Source organism: Cottoperca gobio, chromosome 5 (genome assembly GCF_900634415.1).
Source record: "Cottoperca gobio chromosome 5, fCotGob3.1, whole genome shotgun sequence".
NCBI classification, from domain to species: domain Eukaryota; kingdom Metazoa; phylum Chordata; class Actinopteri; order Perciformes; family Bovichtidae; genus Cottoperca; species Cottoperca gobio.
The window spans coordinates 3617162-3637927 of record NC_041359.1 but is presented as its reverse complement, the minus strand read 5'-3'; the positions used below and the strand labels follow the sequence as shown (position 1 = coordinate 3637927).

General features: G+C 42.5%; 1 protein-coding gene across 1 annotated transcript in view; it reads left to right on the top strand.

Annotated features, from left to right (window-relative positions):
- The first annotated feature begins 12157 nt into the window (after nt 1-12157).
- Nucleotides 12158-20766, top strand: part of cdk18 (cyclin dependent kinase 18) — a 41388-nt gene continuing 32779 nt past the window's right edge. The window contains exon 1 of the mRNA XM_029432168.1: nt 12158-12438. The gene's annotated coding sequence lies outside the window, so the exon portion shown is untranslated. The remainder of the gene's footprint in view (nt 12439-20766) is intronic.

The window sequence follows — 20766 nt, the reverse complement described above, 5'->3', positions numbered from 1 at the left end:
TGGAGTGTTTTTAGGCAAAGGAAGAGTGATTTTAACAGTCTTAGGCAGTGGTGGGACCATGGTAAGACTGAAATTAAAATGCTTTGTCAGCAGCACACCCTCAATGTCACACATGACATCACCAGATCTATGAAAGACCTGGAGGGTGATATAGTGGAACTAGAACAAATAAGTGAGTCCACAGGAGATCGAGGATATATTGAAATCCTCAAAGTAAAAAAAATGGCATTAGCCGACCTGCTAGACGTTAAAGTCCAGGGCGCACTGGTCCGGTCCCGGTTCCAAAACGCCACCGAAATGGATGCTCCATCCAGTTTCTTCTTCGGCCTGGAGAAGAAGAACGGACAGAAGAGGGTAATCCACTCACTGCTCTCAGTCACAGGGCAAGAGATAACGGAACCAAGCCAGATCAGAACACGGGCTGTGAGTTTTTATTCCTCCCTATACTCGAGTGAGTACGAGGGGGAGGAAACGTTTTTAGAGGGTTTTTAGGGGGACTACCTCAGGTAGCAGAGCAAACCAACTCACAGCTGGAGGGGCCGTTGACCACACGGGAGCTACAGGCTGCTCTGCAAAAAATGCAAGGACGGCGGGCTCCCGGCATCGACGGCCTCACTGTTGAGTTTTTTAAAGCATATTGGGACATTTTAGCAACAGATCTTTTAGATGTTTTTAACGAGAGTCTGGCCTCTGGTTCCATGCCGATGTCCTGCCGCAGGGCCGTGATAACGCTCCTGCCCAAGAAAGGAAACCTGCAGGACATCGGAAACTGGCGCCCTGTGTCTTTGCTGTGTGTGGATTACAAGCTTCTGTCCAAAGCTCTGGCCACCAGGCTGGGGGGGGCTATGGAGCAGGTCATCCACCGGGACCAGACCTACTGTGTGCCCGGCAGGTCCATGGTAGACAATGTCTACCTAATTCGAGATGTTTTGGAGGTCTCCAGCTCATTGGGCTTTGATACTGGTCTGATTTCTCTAGACCAGGAAAAGGCTTTTGACCGCGTTGAACACAACTTCGTCTGGAAAGTAATGGAGAAGTTTGGGTTCAGCGCTGGTTTCATAGGCAAGATCAAGGTGTTGTACAGTGAAGTTGAGAGTGTGCTGAAGTTTAATGGTACTCTGTGTGCTCCTTTTAGAGTGTGTAGAGGGGTCCGGCAGGGCTGTGCTCTGTCGGGGATGCTCTATGCGCTCTCCCTGGAACCTCTCCTCTGCAAAATACGCTCCAGCCTACAAGGTCTGGTTTTACCTGGTTTTAATAGCAGATTTGTTTTATCCGCATACGCAGATGATATTATTGTTTTTATTAAAAGCCAGAGAGATGCGGACATTTTAACAGATATAGTAGATAGTTTTAGTGTAAACATCGGCAGCGAAGGTAAATTGGAAGAAAAGTGAGGCCCTCGCTGTCGGGGAGTGGCGTGGCGGTCTCCCAGTTCTTCCCCAGAGCCTCACCTGGAGAAATGACGGCCTGAAATATCTCGGAGTATTTGTAGGAAAAGAAATTATTGTCCAGAAGAACTGGGAGAACGTCACAGAAAAGATTCAGGGAAAGCTTTCCAAGTGGAAGTGGCTGCTCCCTCAGATGTCTTTTAAAGGTAGGGTTTTGGTTTTAAACAACCTTGTAGCATCCCAATTGTGGCACCGTCTGACCTGTGTAGACCCTCCCTCTGGCCTTTTAGCAAAACTGCAGAAAGAAATGGTAGATTTTTTTTGGGATGGTCTACACTGGGTGCCACAGGGGGTGCTGTTTTTATCCAGAGAGGAGGGGGGACAGGGCCTTGTCCACCTGGCCAGCCGAACAGCCACTTTTAGACTTCAGTTTTTACAAAAATATCTTACCGGCCCGGCTGATTTGGTGTGGAGAAATGTGACCAGCTGCATTCTCAGACGTGTAAATAACCTGGGGCTGGATGCTGCTCTGTTTTTAACTGATTCTAATTTTTTAAAGTTAAATGGGCTGCCTCCATTTTATCAGGGTGTTTTTAAGTCTTGGGCCCTTTTTAATCATAAAAGGTGTCCAATGTCGGACTCTCTGCACTGGTTGTTGAAGGAGCCTTTAATTTACAGAGCCAGGCTGGACGTCAGCAGCAGCAGCACACCCAGCCTGATGGTGGCGCTCTGCAGGTCCAGAACCCTGTGCCTGCAGCAACTGGTGGATGCAGTGGGGCCGGCGCTGAGTGATACCCGAGCCCTGGGCTTGCTGCTGGGTCTGACCTCCGTTCGAGTGGCTGAGAGGATTCTGGAGCTGTGGAGCCAGAGGCTATCGGGGAAGGAGAAGATAATAATAAAAGACTACAGTGACGGGAAGGCTTCTCCAGACCCAGCAGACCCTTTTCCAGAGATCAACCTGAGCCCAGGGCTGGGAGAACTGACCGGTCCCCTGCTCAAGGTCATTAACCCGGCAGGACTGACGCTGCACAGAGCCGACAAAAAGACTCTATATATGAACTGTGTCAAAAGCATCCACAAGAAAGGCCTGTGCAGCAGACCCTCCACTGTGTGGAGCAACAGACTGGGTTCAGGAAGTGGACCAAGCCCACAGTGGGGGTCTTTTTACAAACCTCCCCTCAAAAAGCGGACAGCCGACCTCCAGTGGAGGATTTTACATGGTGCCGTCGCTTGTAACGCTTTTATCGCCGTTATTAATCCCGCTGTTTTTAACAAATGCCCTTTCTGCAACCTACGTGAGACTGTATTCCATGTTTTTACTGAGTGTAAGAGACTCACAGAGTTCTTCTCTCTTTTAACATTTGTTTTTAGTCTTTTTAACGTAGTTTTTACCGAGAGTGTTTTTATCATGGGAGCTGCCTACAAAAAAGACAACAAAGAAAAGTGGCAGCTCCTAAATTTCCTCTCGGGAGAGGCAAAAATGGCCATATACATTAGCAGGAAAAACAGAGTTGAGAACAGAGAGGGGCAGGAGGCCAAGACAGTGTGGCTCTGTAATATCAGGGCAAGACTCTGGCTCGATTTTAGGTTTCACAAACATACCGGGGATCTCGACACTTTTAAAGAACGTTGGTGTTTTAAAAATATTATCTGCACTGTGAACAATGAATGTTTACACTTTGCACAGGTTTTTATTGGATAATTTTTATATATTTATAGAGTTGTTATTTATAAATATATATTTTTTGATATGATAATATGATTTTCGTTACACTTTATGAGTAAACTGTTTTGTTTTAAGAATATGTAAATAAAGTGTTTTTGAAAAATCAAAAAAAAAAATCTCTATCTATCTCTATATCTCTCTCTATATCTCTCTATATCTATCTCTCTCTCTCTATATCTATCTCTCTCTCTCTCTCTCTCTCTCTATCTCTCTCTATCTCTCTATATATCTCTATATATCTCTCTATATCTATCTCTCTCTATCTATCTCTCTCTATAGCTATCTATCTCTATATCTCTCTCTCTCTATCTATCTATCTATCTATCTATCTATCTATCTATCTATCTATCTATCTATCTATCTCTCTCTCTCTCGGTGCATGCTGGGAGTTTGGTTGTGTGAGTGAGACGCTGAGTGGTTGCTAATTCGATACTTTCTTTTTCTTACTTTATTTAATAATGGGTTTTGATTTAACTTAGTTCATTGGTGACAGTTTGATTTAGCTTACTTTTTGGTGCGTTTGGGTGGATAGTCGGGGTGCTCTTGGGTGTTTTTCTCCTGCCGGTGTTCTGCCGGCCGGCGTCTGACGTCATGGCAAATGGAGACTATACAAAGCTAACGAGGAAGCACGGGATCAAAATATCAGCCGGCTTCCCGTGTAGCGTTGAGGAGATCGGGTTAGCTGTGGGAGACAAGGTCGGACATGGCAGTGTGAAGTCTCTGGCGCGGATGAACGGGGCTGTTGTCATCTTCCTGGACCAGGTGGAGCGGGTGCACCGCGTCATCGAGACAGGTATTACGGTGAGCGGAGTGTTTGTGCAGGTGATGCCACTCACTCTGCCCGCAACCAAAGTGGTAATATCTAATGTCCCTCCGTTCATAACCGATGAGTTTCTCAGCAGAGAACTATCCAGACACGGGAAAGTTATTTCCCCGGTAAAAAAGATTCTGTCTGGATGTAAATCTCAGTTGCTGAAGCACGTAGTGTCTCACCGAAGACAGCTCTATATGATACTTAATAACCGAGATGCAGAACTCAACCTCCGCTTCCACGTTAAAGTAGATGATTATGAATACGTGTTATTTGCAACTTCATCGGTCATGAAATGTTTTGGTTGCGGGGAGGAGGGACACACCGCGAGAGCCTGTCCGAAGCGCGGGGGTCCAGCTCCGCCGGTTCCTGGAGGAGCGGCTGCCGCTCCCCCGGCGGGGGGCTCTTCGCCGGGAGAAGCCGCGGCTTCGGAGGAGGGCTCTCCGCTGGGGCGGCCGGTGGCCGCTCCACGCGCCGCGCCAGGACGCGCAGCTGCTGTGTCCAGCTTTGTACACGGGATAGGTGGTGTTAATTCACTTGGTGTGGTGGAAAAAAATGGGGAAAAAAAACAAAAAAAACAGGGAGAGGAAGTGCAGGGGGTGTCAGGTGGTATGGGAGGAGAAGAGGTAGAGGAGATAGGTGCTGTAGAAGAGATGGGTGGTGGGGAAGAGGTAGGTGGTACAGAGGAGGTTGGTGAGATGAGAGTAGAAGATTTAAAGGAGGTAAGTGATGTAGCAAAAGAGGGGGGGGATGCAGAGGAGGTGAGTGTAGTAGGAGTAGGAGAGGTAAAGGAGGTAAGTGAGGCAGAGGAGGTGAGTGAGGTAAGGACAGAAGAGGAAAAGGAAGCGGGCGATGTAGTTGAGGAAATGGGTGGTGTAGAAGGAGAGAGGACAGGAAAAATACAGGTTCCGTGGAGTGAGCAGGTAGAAGAGGCAGAGATGGAGGAAGAGGTTAAAAAAACAAAACCTGCCACAAAACGGAAAAAGACAAGTCAGAGTGCATCCAGTGATGCCAAGAATAGTAAAGTCGGGGAGGAAGGACAGACAGGCAGGAAGCAGGGACAGGCAGAAGACAGTGCTAGTGAAGAGGAGTGTGTGTCAGACAGCAGCGACATCCCTGGTTTTACTCTGACCAACAGCCAGAAAACAAAAATGTACTCAGTTGAAATGTTGAAAGTTTTCCTCCAACACACAAAAAACCAACACGGAGTAAAAGTGGAGGATTATTTTCCGGATTTACTCGTTTTTATTAGCTCAAGCAGATTCCATATGAGCCAAAAAGAGTCTGGCCTCATTGAGCAGGAGGTTTATAGATTAAAAAAACTGGTGCTTAAAGTAAAAAAACAAATAAACAGTGATGATGGGGGTCTTAATTAATTTATTTGTTTTTATTTTTTCTTATTTTAACATGTCAGCCATGGATACTTTTAAAGTGGGTGTTTTAAATGTGAACGGAGCCAGAGTTTTTAAAAAAAGGACACAAATTTATGAAACTGCAAAATTAAAACACATTGATGTCCTTTTTTTACAGGAGACGCACAGCGACGGCTCTAACGAGATAGACTGGAGGAGGGAGTGGGAAGGGGAAGTCATTTTAAGCCACAACACATCTCTTAGTGGAGGAGTGGGCTTCCTCTTCTCCAAATCTTTTACTCCAGTCTCACTGGAGGTCGAGCATTTTATCGAGGGGAGGTTGCTTTTAGTAAAAGCCCGGTTTGACCTTTTTAATGCTGTTTTTATAAATGTGTATGCCCCAACAATCGGTGCAGAGAGGAAGTTGTTTTTACAAAAAATTAATGATGTTTTAAATAGCTGTGCCTCGGAGGATTTTTTATTCTTGGGGGGGGATTTTAACTGTACAGAAAATGCTTTTTTAGATCGGAACCACGCAGAGCCGCATCCAGCGTCCCAGCATGTTCTGAGGCAGCTGGTCCGCTCTCATGGTCTGGTGGATGTATGGAGGAGGATGAACGCAGAGGCTAAACAATACACATGGTCCCACTGCAGAGGGAATAGGATTTCCTCTGCCAGGTTAGATCGTATTTATTGTTTTAAACATCATTTTAACATTTTTAAAATGTGTAATATTATACCTGTTGGTTTTACCGATCACTCTTTGCTTTTATGTAATGTTTTTATAAGAAATGTGTTGCCAAGAAGCGCATACTGGCACTTTAACTCAGTTTTAACATTTGATAAAAATTTTAGAGAAGCTTTTATTTATTTCTGGAGTGTTTTTAGGCAAAGGAAGAGTGATTTTAACAGTCTTAGGCAGTGGTGGGACCATGGTAAGACTGAAATTAAAATGCTTTGTCAGCAGCACACCCTCAATGTCACACATGACATCACCAGATCTATGAAAGACCTGGAGGGTGATATAGTGGAACTAGAACAAATAAGTGAGTCCACAGGAGATCGAGGATATATTGAAATCCTCAAAGTAAAAAAAATGGCATTAGCCGACCTGCTAGACGTTAAAGTCCAGGGCGCACTGGTCCGGTCCCGGTTCCAAAACGCCACGGAAATGGATGCTCCATCCAGTTTCTTCTCCGGCCTGGAGAAGAAGAACGGACAGAAGAGGGTAATCCACTCACTGCTCTCAGTCACAGGGCAAGAGATAACGGAACCAAGCCAGATCAGAACACGGGCTGTGAGTTTTTATTCCTCCCTATACTCGAGTGAGTACGAGGGGGAGGAAACGTTTTTAGAGGGGTTTTTAGGGAGACTACCTCAGGTAGCAGAGCAAACCAACTCACAGCTGGAGGGGCCGTTGACCACACGGGAGCTACAGGCTGCTCTGCAAAAAATGCAAGGACGGCGGGCTCCCGGCATCGACGGCCTCACTGTTGAGTTTTTTAAAGCATATTGGGACATTTTAGCAACAGATCTTTTAGATGTTTTTAACGAGAGTCTGGCCTCTGGTTCCATGCCGATGTCCTGCCGCAGGGCCGTGATAACGCTCCTGCTCAAGAAAGGAAACCTGCAGGACATCGGAAACTGGCGCCCTGTGTCTTTGCTGTGTGTGGATTACAAGCTTCTGTCCAAAGCTCTGGCCACCAGGCTGGGGGGGGCTATGGAGCAGGTCATCCACCGGGACCAGACCTACTGTGTGCCCGGCAGGTCCATGGTAGACAATGTCTACCTAATTCGAGATGTTTTGGAGGTCTCCAGCTCATTGGGCTTTGATACTGGTCTGATTTCTCTAGACCAGGAAAAGGCTTTTGACCGCGTTGAACACAACTTCCTCTGGAAAGTAATGGAGAAGTTTGGGTTCAGCGCTGGTTTCATAGGCAAGATCAAGGTGTTGTACAGTGAAGTTGAGAGTGTGCTGAAGTTTAATGGTACTCTGTGTGCTCCTTTTAGAGTGTGTAGAGGGGTCCGGCAGGGCTGTGCTCTGTCGGGGATGCTCTATGCGCTCTCCCTGGAACCTCTCCTCTGCAAAATACGCTCCAGCCTACAAGGTCTGGTTTTACCTGGTTTTAATAGCAGATTTGTTTTATCCGCATACGCAGATGATATTATTGTTTTTATTAAAAGCCAGAGAGATGCGGACATTTTAAAAGATATAGTAGATAGTTTTAGTGTAACATCGGCAGCGAAGGTAAATTGGAAGAAAAGTGAGGCCCTCGCTGTCGGGGAGTGGCATGGCGGTCTCCCAGTTCTTCCCCAGAGCCTCACCTGGAGAACTGACGGCCTGAAATATCTCGGAGTATATGTAGGAAAAGAAATTATTGTCCAGAAGAACTGGGAGAACGTCACAGAAAAGATTCAGGGAAAGCTTTCCAAGTGGAAGTGGCTGCTCCCTCAGATGTCTTTTAAAGGTAGGGTTTTGGTTTTAAACAACCTTGTAGCATCCCAATTGTGGCACCGTCTGACCTGTGTAGACCCTCCCTCTGGCCTTTTAGCAAAACTGCAGAAAGAAATGGTAGATTTTTTTTGGGATGGTCTACACTGGGTGCCACAGGGGGTGCTGTTTTTATCCAGAGAGGAGGGGGGACAGGGCCTTGTCCACCTGGCCAGCCGAACAGCCACTTTTAGACTTCAGTTTTTACAAAAATATCTTACCGGCCCGGCTGATTTGGTGTGGAGAGATGTGACCAGCTGCATTCTCAGACGTGTAAATAACCTGGGGCTGGATGCTGCTCTGTTTTTAACTGATTCTAATTTTTTAAAGTTAAATGGGCTGCCTCCATTTTATCAGGGTGTTTTTAAGTCTTGGGCCCTTTTTAATCATAAAAGGTGTCCAATGTCGGACTCTCTGCACTGGTTGTTGAAGGAGCCTTTAATTTACAGAGCCAGGCTGGACGTCAGCAGCAGCAGCACACCCAGCCTGATGGTGGCGCTCTGCAGGTCCAGAACCCTGTGCCTGCAGCAACTGGTGGATGCAGTGGGGCCGGCGCTGAGTGATGCCCGAGCCCTGGGCTTGCTGCTGGGTCTGACCTCCGTTCGAGTGGCTGAGAGGATTCTGGAGCTGTGGAGCCAGAGGCTATCGGGGAAGGAGAAGAGAATAATAAAAGACTACAGTGACGGGAAGGCTTCTCCAGACCCAGCAGACCCTTTTCCAGAGATCAACCTGAGCCCAGGGCTGGGAGAACTGACCGGTCCCCTGCTCAAGGTCATTAACCCGGCAGGACTGACGCTGCACAGAGCCGACAAAAAGACTCTATATATGAACTGTGTCAAAAGCATCCACAAGAAAGGCCTGTGCAGCAGACCCTCCACTGTGTGGAGCAACAGACTGGGTTCAGGAAGTGGACCAAGCCCACAGTGGGGGTCTTTTTACAAACCTCCCCTCAAAAAGCGGACAGCCGACCTCCAGTGGAGGATTTTACATGGTGCCGTCGCTTGTAACGCTTTTATCGCCGTTATTAATCCCGCTGTTTTTAACAAATGCCCTTTCTGCAACCTACGTGAGACTGTATTCCATGTTTTTACTGAGTGTAAGAGACTCACAGAGTTCTTCTCTCTTTTAACATTGGTTTTTAGTCTTTTTAACGTAGTTTTTACCGAGAGTGTTTTTATCATGGGAGCTGCCTACAAAAAAACAACAAAGAAAAGTGGCAGCTCCTAAATTTCCTCTCGGGAGAGGCAAAAATGGCCATATACATTAGCAGGAAAAACAGAGTTGAGAACAGAGAGGGGCAGGAGGCCAAGACAGTGTGGCTGTGCAATATCAGGGCAAGACTCTGGCTCGATTTTAGGTTTCACAAACATACCGGGGATCTCGACACTTTTAAAGAACGTTGGTGTTTTAAAAATATTATCTGCACTGTGAACAATGAATGTTTACACTTTGCACAGGTTTTTATTGGATAATTTTTATATATTTATAGAGTTGTTATTTATAAATGTATATTTTTTGATATGATAATATGATTTTTCGTTACACTTTATGAGTAAACTGTTTGTTTTAAGAATATGTAAATAAAGTGTTTTTGAAAAATCAAAAAAAAATCTCTCTCTCTCTCTCTCTATCTCTCTATCTCTCTCTCTATCTCTATCTCTCTCTATCTCTCTCTATCTCTCTATCTCTCTATCTCTCTATATCTCTCTATCTATCTCTCTCTCTATCTCTATCTCTCTATCTCTCTCTCTATCTCTATCTCTATCTCTATATCTCTCTATCTCTCTCTATCTCTCTATCTCTCTATCTCTCTATCTCTCTATCTATCTCTCTCTCTCGCTATCTCTCTCTCTCTATCTCTCTATCTCTCTATCTCTCTATCTCTCTATCTATCTCTATCTCTATCTCTCTCTCTATCTCTCTCAGAACCTTCTTACAGGTAAGTGACATGTGTCACAGGTTGTCATTTGTCCAATTGATTGGTTGCAGAAAGTCAAAGGGGCAGTGGAAAGCAAGTCAATCTCACCAGGGTTCAGATAAGGCCTTCATTCTTTCTTGTTTGTTGGTTACCAAGGCACTCGGTTTGTGTTGTGGCCTGTTAGTAGCTGGTTGCTGCAGCTTAGTGATAATTATTCCCCCAAAAACAATCAAATATAATTTATCCAGTACTACTTGTGCCTGTCAGAAAAACATAAATTAAAATGACCCAAACCAAGACCAGGCACATCTGGAAAGATACAAATCCATGGTTTTAGATTGTATTATTTATAAATCACACTTTATAAATATAAAAAAACAATGTTTAGTTGTAATAATTACTTTATTAACTAATAAAACATTTTGGTACCAGTTTGCGAAAAATCTCTCTTGCTGGTGAGTCATAGTCATAGTCAAGTTTCTCTCTTTATAATAGGCCGTTTAGTCTGAAGTAATACATGTTAACAAGTTATTGATTATGGGTAATAAACCATTAATTATGCAGTTAGCACATTCATAAAGTTATTTATTAGTGGGGTTTCATGTAAATAAGTATTTAATTAATAGAAATCAGAGGTCAAGCAATCCTTTAGAGATGTCTAAATGATGAACTATGATCTAAAGACCTTAAACGACGAAGCAAGTGTCCCGAGGATAAACATCAGCGAGAGAGATTTTCACAACCTGGAAATGCAAAACCTTGTTATGAATAATGGCTCATAACTATGAATAATCTATACATTATTATTTTTAATAATAATAGCATTAATTAAGACATTAGATACAACTTATTATCCGCCTTATTAAAGTAGAAAGTGGTATCGTACTTTTTTCAAGCAAGTTGGTTTATGACAGAACAAAACAAAAGCAAAGAGAATTCCCTGACAAAACAAAGAAAAAATGCATTAACACACACAAAACCTCACAAGCACTCTGTGTGTGTGTGTCTATGAGAAACTAATGAAAGAGGAACTCTCTGTTGAGACCATTGATGCTTCCTGTAAGAGTGTACAACCAAAGGTTCAAGAGGTATGAAAGGCATGAGTTTGTTTTACGTGAATCCGTTTACAAGTTATGTGCATTTTTGATAAAGGCCACCCTCACTGCCACATGCCTTTTTTGACGATTGTCATGCACACACACACTTTCACACCCACACACTTGTCCTCCATGCAAAACTTCAGCATCCTAGGGCAAAAACTATGGCTGCCAAAGGGTTGGGAAATGTTGTTGACCTACAGAGCAACCTTTATTGCTGCTTGTCGCAGCTAATAAATCATGATTTACTGAAGTAAACGCATCATAACTGATAGCCTTGTCCTGTTTGTTTGTATATGGTAATTGTCGATACATTACGTGTCACCTCTCACAATTCAGCCAAGACACTCTAGCCGTTGAGCCTTTGCTGTCATCTCACAGCAATAAAACAAAGTTAAAATGTCTCAAATGAGTGAATTGTATTCCCTGTGTGGAGATCACACAGTGTCTGGTGTCGTAGATGTGAGAACAATTACAAAGACAGGTACAGTTTACGCACGCCTCAAGATATATGTGATAAAACACCTCTAAGTCCATCTCAGCTCCAGGATCTTTTGCACAACATGATATTCATGCCTAACACTGCGACTCAATCTTATCTCTGCTATCAGCAGCTGCTCTCTTTGCTTTTTAACTGTCACACTGCTTAGGTTCCTCGTGCTAATGGAACGACCAACAGGAACACTCATATTATATCAGGTACAAATATACAGCAGATGGACAAATGCTGTTATATTGTTAATTAAGGACAGACAAACATACACAAAAATATTTTCACAATTACACGTAAGCACACGCAAACAGTACTGGAATCCACCTGCAGATACACGAGTAGTCTACACACATTCATGCAGAAACGCACACACACACACACACACACACACACACACACACACACACACACACACACACACACACACTCACACACACACACACACACACACACACACACACACACACACACACAGTATATGTAAATACAAATATATGAACACAGTTGCAGATATCAAAACCATGACAGAAATACACATGCTTAAATGCACAATTGCGCACACACAGCAGTACATTCGTTCTGACATGCACACACACACACACACACAAACATAAACCCTTTTAATTTGATTATTTCACATACACAAACATACACGTTATATGCTTTCATAATTCTCACTGGTGTGTGACAATTCTGTCCACACCGGAGGCTGGCTGAAGAGGAGGAGGAGGAGGAGGAGGCTTGTTGTATGCCGAGTGGTGATTGGCCGTTGCCATACCAATAAGGGAGGGCCTGGCCAGAGACTGGTGGGGGGAGGAGCCATAGGCTGATTATAAAGCCCTTATGAGCAGCAGTTCTCCTCTCTTGAGCTGTCTGCACTGTATCTCTGTTTATTTAGTCTGTCCTGTTATCTGGCCAGTGAGGCAGCTCCCAGTGCTCTACATGGAGTACGGAGGGAGGTTGGAAGCGTGAGCTGTCAGAGGGACAGGTTGGTCCATTTTCACTCCGTTTTCCTGCCATCACAGTGATACAGCTGGCTGCCTCTTGTGGATTTATCTGAGTGTGAGTGACACCTGGGAAGACGAGGGAAACCTGTTTGGAGAGGCAGGAGTCTGCTACCCCCTCCATCGCTCCTGTGTGTGTGGATGAACTGTGCTCTTCTGTAAGTAGCTCTGCTGCAGCCACATGCACTCACATTTTCCATTAAGACATATCAAAGCTTACAGCATGGGTAAGGGGTCAGGGGAGGCAGAGTCAGAGGTGCATGTTGCTGATTTGAGGCTGAACCTGTGCTTTGTTCAATGTTTAATCAGGATTCCCCATTAGCTTACTGGACATCTCAGGGAGTCTTATTGCGCTTCTGGTGGCCACTAATTGGTTACTTTACTCTCTTTTTGGTCAGAAGCTCTGTTTTGACATTGAACTGTTGCTCAGTATGTAATACAATTCCCTGGTTAAATTGGCATACAAATATCAAACGGATGCAAATTGTATTACATTACTGACTAATAATGGGAGGAAGCACATATTGTTTCATAAAAACTATTGGTCATATTGTTCTGCGACTGATAGAATCACAAATATAAGGTCATGTCATAGTAAGACTACGTACTTATGACAACAGTTTACACTGTACAGGTAGTCCAGCAGTCTGATACATTATGAGAATAGATCTTTTGTGTCAACCACTGCCATAACATCTTCAGATATCTGAAACATACGCAGCGACCAACCAACCAACCAACCAACCCACTCATCCACCTCTCTCCTCTCTGATGAGCCTCATGCATTAGTACCTGCATGTAAACTGACACATAGGTCTGTCCATAGCCGCTGTACACACGACACTGTTTACCTACAGTATAAGAGCCTGGGGGTGAATTTGGGTGCCTACTCGTATGTCTGTGTGTGTGTGTGTGTGTGTGTGTGTGTGTGTGTGTGTGTGTGTGTGTGTGTGTGTGTGTGTGTGTGTGTGTAAAACAGGTTTCCTTTTCCATATCATTATCATGCATTATTGAATCATTTTAGACTGCAGCTGTAGCTTTCCCAATAAGTCCAATATATTAGTTAGAAGTTATGCTTTTGTTGAAAGTGTTGCAAAAATTTCAAAATGCCTTATTAAAGATCTCATTTATATGTTTTCAAGCTACAGCATGTAGGTTTACTTTAAATTAAATTTCATTTTAATGCAGCTATGACTACAGCTGGGTCAAACATTTCTGAATTCGATCCTTTTTGTATCCATTGTATCCAAAAGGACTCTCTGTATTGTTTAACTCACACTCAATACAAGCATTCTTCTAATTAAATGTGACGTGTGATTGGTCCACTACCACAGCTGCTACAACCCATACAATCTGTGGCGTGGTGAAGTTGAGCGCGATGTATTTCATGGAGTTGCCAGTTCAGCGTGCCGTGATGTCATCAAAATGTTCAAAGTACTATTGGTGTCACTTTATGGGTACAAGTATTTTTAATGGTATCGTACATTTTTTAAACTATATCCTGCCTTAACTATGACAATTGATACACTGATTTGATACATAAGCTGATTCTTATATTGACCATTTGATAATCCTGTCTTCGAAACAATAATTGTGCAATCATGGCATAGCAAATATAACTAGGCATGGCATGTCTGCTAAGCTTTAGCTTTCTAAACATGCTGAAACAGGTTGCATGGGGCTACATAAGAGTAATGGCCCTGATCCAGTGTTCACAATGTCAAGACACTTTTTTACCTTGCTAACTAGCTTACTGCCTACAGTAGTAAGCTAGTGTGTCCGAAGCCATTCAGTACCATAGCATTACTATTATTTTGTCTGACCACAGGATGGCCGCCTTCAACAACATCAGAGTTACGGCTAACGTTAGTAGTTCTGTCCTGCTCTTTATTGTGTTTGGGAAATTTTCGCTGACATCAAAGTCAGCCAAACTAGTCAGCCAAACTAGTCACCTGAGATACTATTACTTTTCCCAAACTCACTGGTTTGTGAGTGAAACATACAAATCAACAAAAACACACACATCTAATGCCTGTGTTGCTTGTAATGTTAAGTAAACATGGAAAAGGTTACGGGAAAACCAACAAAACATGACTCGAAAACTCTGTTTACTAGCTTTAAACTGCAACACAAGAGCAACGCTGCTTCTTCTTCTTTCCATGTGTTTGTCATCAACTGCTGAGCATGCTAACTTTCAGCGTGGGACATGCAGCTTTAGTCTCATTGTTGTAGCATGGTATCACATATTATAAATTATATTTATATAAGAAGATTCATCAGGAGAAAGAGTTAAATACTAACTCACAAATTAAACGTTTTTTAGGTCAGTAGAATTGATCAAATCTTCCAGCAACAGTTGGCAGCTGGTGAAATTAAAAAGTAAGAAGCTGTTTTTGTCCACTCTGTCTGAAATAAAAAATGTAAAATATATAGCTTGACAGGTGTAGCAACAATGAGTGGAACACATCTTAGGGGGCAAAGGTTGAATTGATCCAATGGGTAGAAGCAGAATTTGTAGGTAAATCAAATAAGATTAAAAGGAAACTGAAATTTCAAAGGACTGACAGTGACGGGCAGAAGTGTTGAGTTTATTTCAAAAGCTGTATAACCTAACAAGTGTTTGAAGTTAAGTACAGAACACTGAATTTAGACCTCATCTGCACTGAATTTGGGATTAATACAAAATGATCGTATGATGCAAAAACATAGCCATGTTACTAAACATTTAATTCTTTCTGTCCATTTTAGTATTTTGTCAGTCTTTGCTGGCTTTCAGTCTTTATTTTGGTTTTCAAATGAGCCATAATCTTGATTCCAGTTATCCTTATGACACTAGCAGAGCCCGTGTATACTGGCCTCACGTGATAATAGTAAAATTAAGTTTTGAGCGGTTAGCCTCTTGCATCTGAGAATGGTTGTTACTGTAAGTTTGAGTCCAAAGTAGCAATCTTTTGTCTTAACCCGCTCCAGCTGAAGCACAATTGTAATGTTTACATAAGCAGCTTATAATTAAGTCCCTGATTCATCTCACAGCCCTTGGCCCACTCAGCCAGAAGATAGACCCTACCATATGTAACAATAGCCCTGGCACCAGCAGTGAACGCCAGTCACAGATGAACAAACACATGCAAACATTTGGTCAAGCACAGCAAATGGAAGGCAGTCTGCGTTTGACATAGCACAGAGTTTACTGGCAAGTGATGAAACACTGAAAGGTTCAATGTTTTGGCAAGCAAGCATCTTTTGTGAAAATAAACACATCATCTCCATGGGTCCTTACTATGTGTCTAAATTATACTGTGATGACTGTATTCTAGTGGTGGTTCCTGTTTCCCAAACAACACACAGATCAGTAACATAAGATATCTTGGCTCAGTCACTGCTGTAGTGTTTTGTGTGAAGAGTGAACTGTGTGGGCAGTCTGCTATTTGCAGGTCAATGACACTACAGATTATTAAAAGGTAAGTCAGTTTTCATCTTATTGTTGCAATGTCAAGATGACGGCATGCAAAATTGCAAGCAGCACCAAGGAACATTGTGTTCCAGTGTGTTCTTGTTACTTTCTGCGCTCTACTTTTTAACTGCAAAACATGCAAACTAGCTGTATCAGACAGTACTTCTACATAGGACAGTATACACTTAAATAAACTGGAATAAACCTACAGAAAACACTGTAAAAGTAGTACGTGCCCAAAACAACACTGGCACACACAGTTTTCTTGAAAATATACAAAAGTTATCTTTACATTCCGTGTTACTCACCAAACTCAATGTGTGAGTTCCCTTCTCATAAAACATTTGCAAATCTGTAGGGAGCATTGTTAACATACATACAACGCATCACTACACAACAGTTTGCATGATGCGAAAAGTTATTTCGTCATTTTTCGTGCGTTCTCCTACGAATGTCCAGCAACACGAAAATATGCGTCTGCAGAACCTGTTCAGGCAACACAACTACTTGGTTAGGTTTAAGGAGAAGATTGTGGTTTGGGTTAAAATAAGTACAGATGTTACTTTGTTGATGTGGAAGTTACATAAACAAAAGTAAGTTAAAATAAGTCAACGTTGACTTTTGGTTTCACACGGGACACAAACAGTCTCCTGGGGGAAGAATACGTGCTTTTAGACCCACTCATCCACCCTGACCTTATGTGGATTGAATTGATTACGTGGGTTATATACAAATTATACTGCATTACTTCCGCCTTAACGAATTTCCTGAAGTACATCCCTTCCAAGAACATTGAGCAGTGTATGAGAACGGCCTGACATGTTTACTACCTTACAGTCTACCTCTTCTCTGTCTTTTTGGCACATTGCTGCAACTGCGGAAAAGCATGAAGATTAGACACATAAACACAATATCTTAAGGAATCACCAATTGTACATTTCTAATATTGTTTGACATTGTCAAGTTTCAGCTTCAGCACCAGAACAAGGTTGGATACTGTCTTTGTTAGCATGATATGTTATAGATAGATAGAGAGATAGAGAGAGAGAGAGAGAGATAGATAGATAGATAGATAGATAGATAGATAGATAGATAGATAGATAGATAGATAGATAGATAGATAGATAGATAGATAGATAGATAGATAGATAGATAGATAGATAGATAGATACTTTATTCATCCCGAGGGAAATTTATGCACATATTACATCCTGTTCCACTGCCAGGGTCACATTGAATTACTAAAAAAAGATCTAAAGGACCTAAAGTGTTGCCGGGCATTCTTTCCTCAATCATGCCCAATACACTTCAAAAGCTATTCACAGGTGGGCGGGCGGTGCATTCACTGCCGAGCTATACAGCACATTTAAAAATGTTTGCTATATCTGTGGCTGCCAATGCTTCATAAATAACTACAGTATGTTGTTTTCAGGGAACACTGGACAAACACAAATGTTGCACTGTCTGGTGGAAATAAGCTGTTTGATGATTGGTTGTGCACTCAGAAGTCCAGGATTTAAAGGCCATGTGTGTTCTCATGCTCAGCGCTGTGTTTAGGGGCTTTGTATAATTGCAGCCCTCTTTCTCCCAAGTTGCTCGTCTACTGCTGCAGCTGTGATTGCTTATTAGAGGTTGGCTCACACACTGACACAGGCAGAAGCCACCTTGGGAAATATATAATGTGTTGTGTGCAAGTGTTGTGAGGTAAGCTGTGAGTCACAGAGCTGCTCCTGTCAGAAGCAGGACCACAAGCAAAAACCTGAGGGAAAAGTCCTGATAACAAACTCATAAGAATAATCACATAATGTGACATAATGCAATCTGACATATTTAAAGGTCTAAAACTCCAAACCATGTTTCTAACTGAAAAATATTTTTATTTGCACTATTCAGTCATGTGTAACTCATTTAAGGGTTATTTGTTGTGTTGTCTGCTTAGTCAAATAATGAATAAGTAATTCTGAACATTCATTTTTTTAAGGTAAGAAAGACCCTAATGATTACTAATGCAATAAATAAATAATATGTCAGCAGCCAGTAAGGCTGTGTTTGTATCATGACACAAATGTTTTGAATCTCACTTTAGAAAAACCGCCATATGCATAATCAAATGTTTTTATGCAATCAGAGCAGTGAGATCTGCACTATCAGGAACATAGCACTACTTTTTTGTGTGCAATCTGAGCCACTGCCTTTGCATGTAAAGTTGCACAATTTTATTGAATTTATTTTTCTCCTTAGTATGAAAAGTTAGCATCACTGAAGGTTGGCGTGACAACAATCTGGGGCATTTCTGATGCAATACTTGTAGTACTCAATTGTGGAGCATATGTATACATCTGAAATATACATGAATGACTGGAAAAAACACATGCATTAGATTTAGACTAAAGCACTGATGTGGCTGCAACGATACATATTGTGAGCAAGCAGGGAGAGATATTATCAAGAGTTGTACACACGTGATCTGACTACTTAGTCCTCGGTCCACACACATGGATGCTTTTAGCATTTAGAGTTTATGAGGGGGGGAAGTGAAAGCTACGGTTGAATAAGATGTGGACAGGCTGCAGGTCACAAGGCTCTGACTGAACGTCATATTTCTTGCTATCAGCAGGAAGTTCCCCAATCTAATTTTACAATTTGCCCTTCTGGCCTCGGTCGAGTAATTTCATGCTTTGAGTCACGACAGATTCATTAGACTGAGCCTTTCTGGGGATCATAACAGGCTGTGTGGCTATCTCCTCCGAAAGGTAGTATGGACACAGACTCACTCAGGCGATTAATGAGTTTTTCACTTGTAACGTCAGAGTGCGGCGTTATGTTCTTGTGAGAGTTCACAAATGAGGCGACATTTTGTGCATTGGTGAACGTAATATGAAAATAGCACTGGTTCTAACTTTTTACATGTTTACACATAAATGTACAGTTACTCTTCCACCATAATCAGGTACAGAGGCGTACAGACCCTACCATCAACATTGTGGGTTTCGGACAAGGCCCATTTATGCGTATGTGTGTGGCCCAACCTGCACACTGGCCTTAACAGCGTTTACGTTGTGTTTTTACGTTTTCATGTTTAGAGAGATAGGAAGAAGGTTTCACAAAATACCTGTGTACGTGTAGACCAGACCTTCGTCTGCGTCCACCAACCAGACTCTGAGAAACAGATGCATGAACAGATGAATAAAATGTATTCTTCTGCATAAAACACATTTCCTTCTAAATATATCTAAAAGTGAATCTCCAAACAAAAGAACCACCACGACATGTGTGGCCTGTTGCACTAACCATGGTGGCCTCTGATACAATAGGCCGGTCTGATGTTGACCCCAGCACTGTTGTTTTTCGCTTACAGCCACTGGACACAGTGGGCTTACTGTTCACATGGGGGCAGGGGGTGACTTGTATACAGACACAGAGAGGAGGACAGAGGGTTTTATTGTTGCTGTCAACACAGTTGTCAATGTTTCTGCTTGTGACAGCTTCATTATGAGCACCTCTCTTATTATTATCTAACTATTCTGAGCAAAGTTCTGAGGAGAAGTGAGTTAAGTGAGGAGCCAAGGACAGTAAGAGATAAACAAGGCAAGCAAAAGATAACCATGTCAGGCAAAGAAATGAGGTGTGTGAGCCATATAACAAAGCAAATAAGGCAGTGATTGTTGTCTACTGAGGCCTCACTCCAAGAAAAGTCAGGATGGAAAGAAACAAAAGGTCATCTTTATTATGGCAACAGCCCAGACACAGAAAGAAGAAGAGCAGAACGTGACATCATATTTCTGACTACGTGCTTTGTGTAACGTATCATAAAGATGTCAAGCAAGACTATGCTAGATTTTTTATGATTGAATAGCGGGACTTGGGCTCAAGCAATGTTTTTTCTCCACAACACTGCACAGAGAGATGTCTGTGCAGAATTGATTATCACTGTGGGACAACGGGGACAAAACCCTCTGGGTTTCTTCTATCTCTTAAGCCATCACATTTGTCGCAGACAGAGAGGAAGCCAAGTCTTTGTAACATGCCCTTTTAAGAATAGTGTTCAGGGTGAAAATGACGTTCACTGTTGCCTGTATGAAGTACAGGGGAGGATTTCTGGCTTAAGTCTATCCTAACAACCTATTTAGTTGGATAATGTTGTTTAAGGCAACAATCAGACTGTTCAAGCTTTGTTTGGAGTTCATGATAATATAATCTGACCGGGCTACACAAAGCTCTGTGTATTATGGATTAACTCAGCTCATGCTCACACTTTGTGGGTCTTTAGTTTATATGACCTCTGCTGCACCAAAATGTTGTCTAATGGAGAACAGTATTGCTTTCAGATGACTAATGACGATGAAGGTGTTGCTTGTAGTGCAGTTTTTCTCAGCTCCACAGACCCTTTTAGCGTCTTTTTAAGAAAATGTTTCAAACTCTGGTCGCATAAACTTTGTTTACAGCAGCAGCAGGAAATAGTTTTCAGAGAAAAAGCTCCATAAACCCACTTTACACAACCTGCCCAGCACCAAACAGCAGACACACACAGTAAGCGACTAGCTGGTGAACATGGTAAGCAGCTAAGAGACAGATATTCTCAGGAGTTGGTGTCGAGCTAAAAGTAGACTAAACTGGACTTGAATTCATCAGGGGGCCAGACACATGAATACTGATGCTGCTCAGTCTTTTAAATATGAAATTGTTTCCTAACATACGTTTTAAGGTGATAGTAAGCCGATGTTGTGTTTTCAGCTTCAAAAACATCAATTATAGCGGCTTTAAATTTTGTTATCCAACAAATGGTCTTTCCTAAGATTACACAAGAGTAAACCAACTGCTTGCCTGCTTCGAGACAGACTTTTAGAACAGGGCTGAAGTTTGCCCATGATTCACAAGTAATTATTAAAGTTAAAGTACAGTTAAACAAAAGGTAAAAGGTTTCTCAGTTGATTCTGTATCGATCCAACACTTAAAATGTTCAAGAGGTAACGTTAAACATTGTTGTAAAGGAACAGTTTGGCATTTTAGGAAATACAATTTTATTGTAATA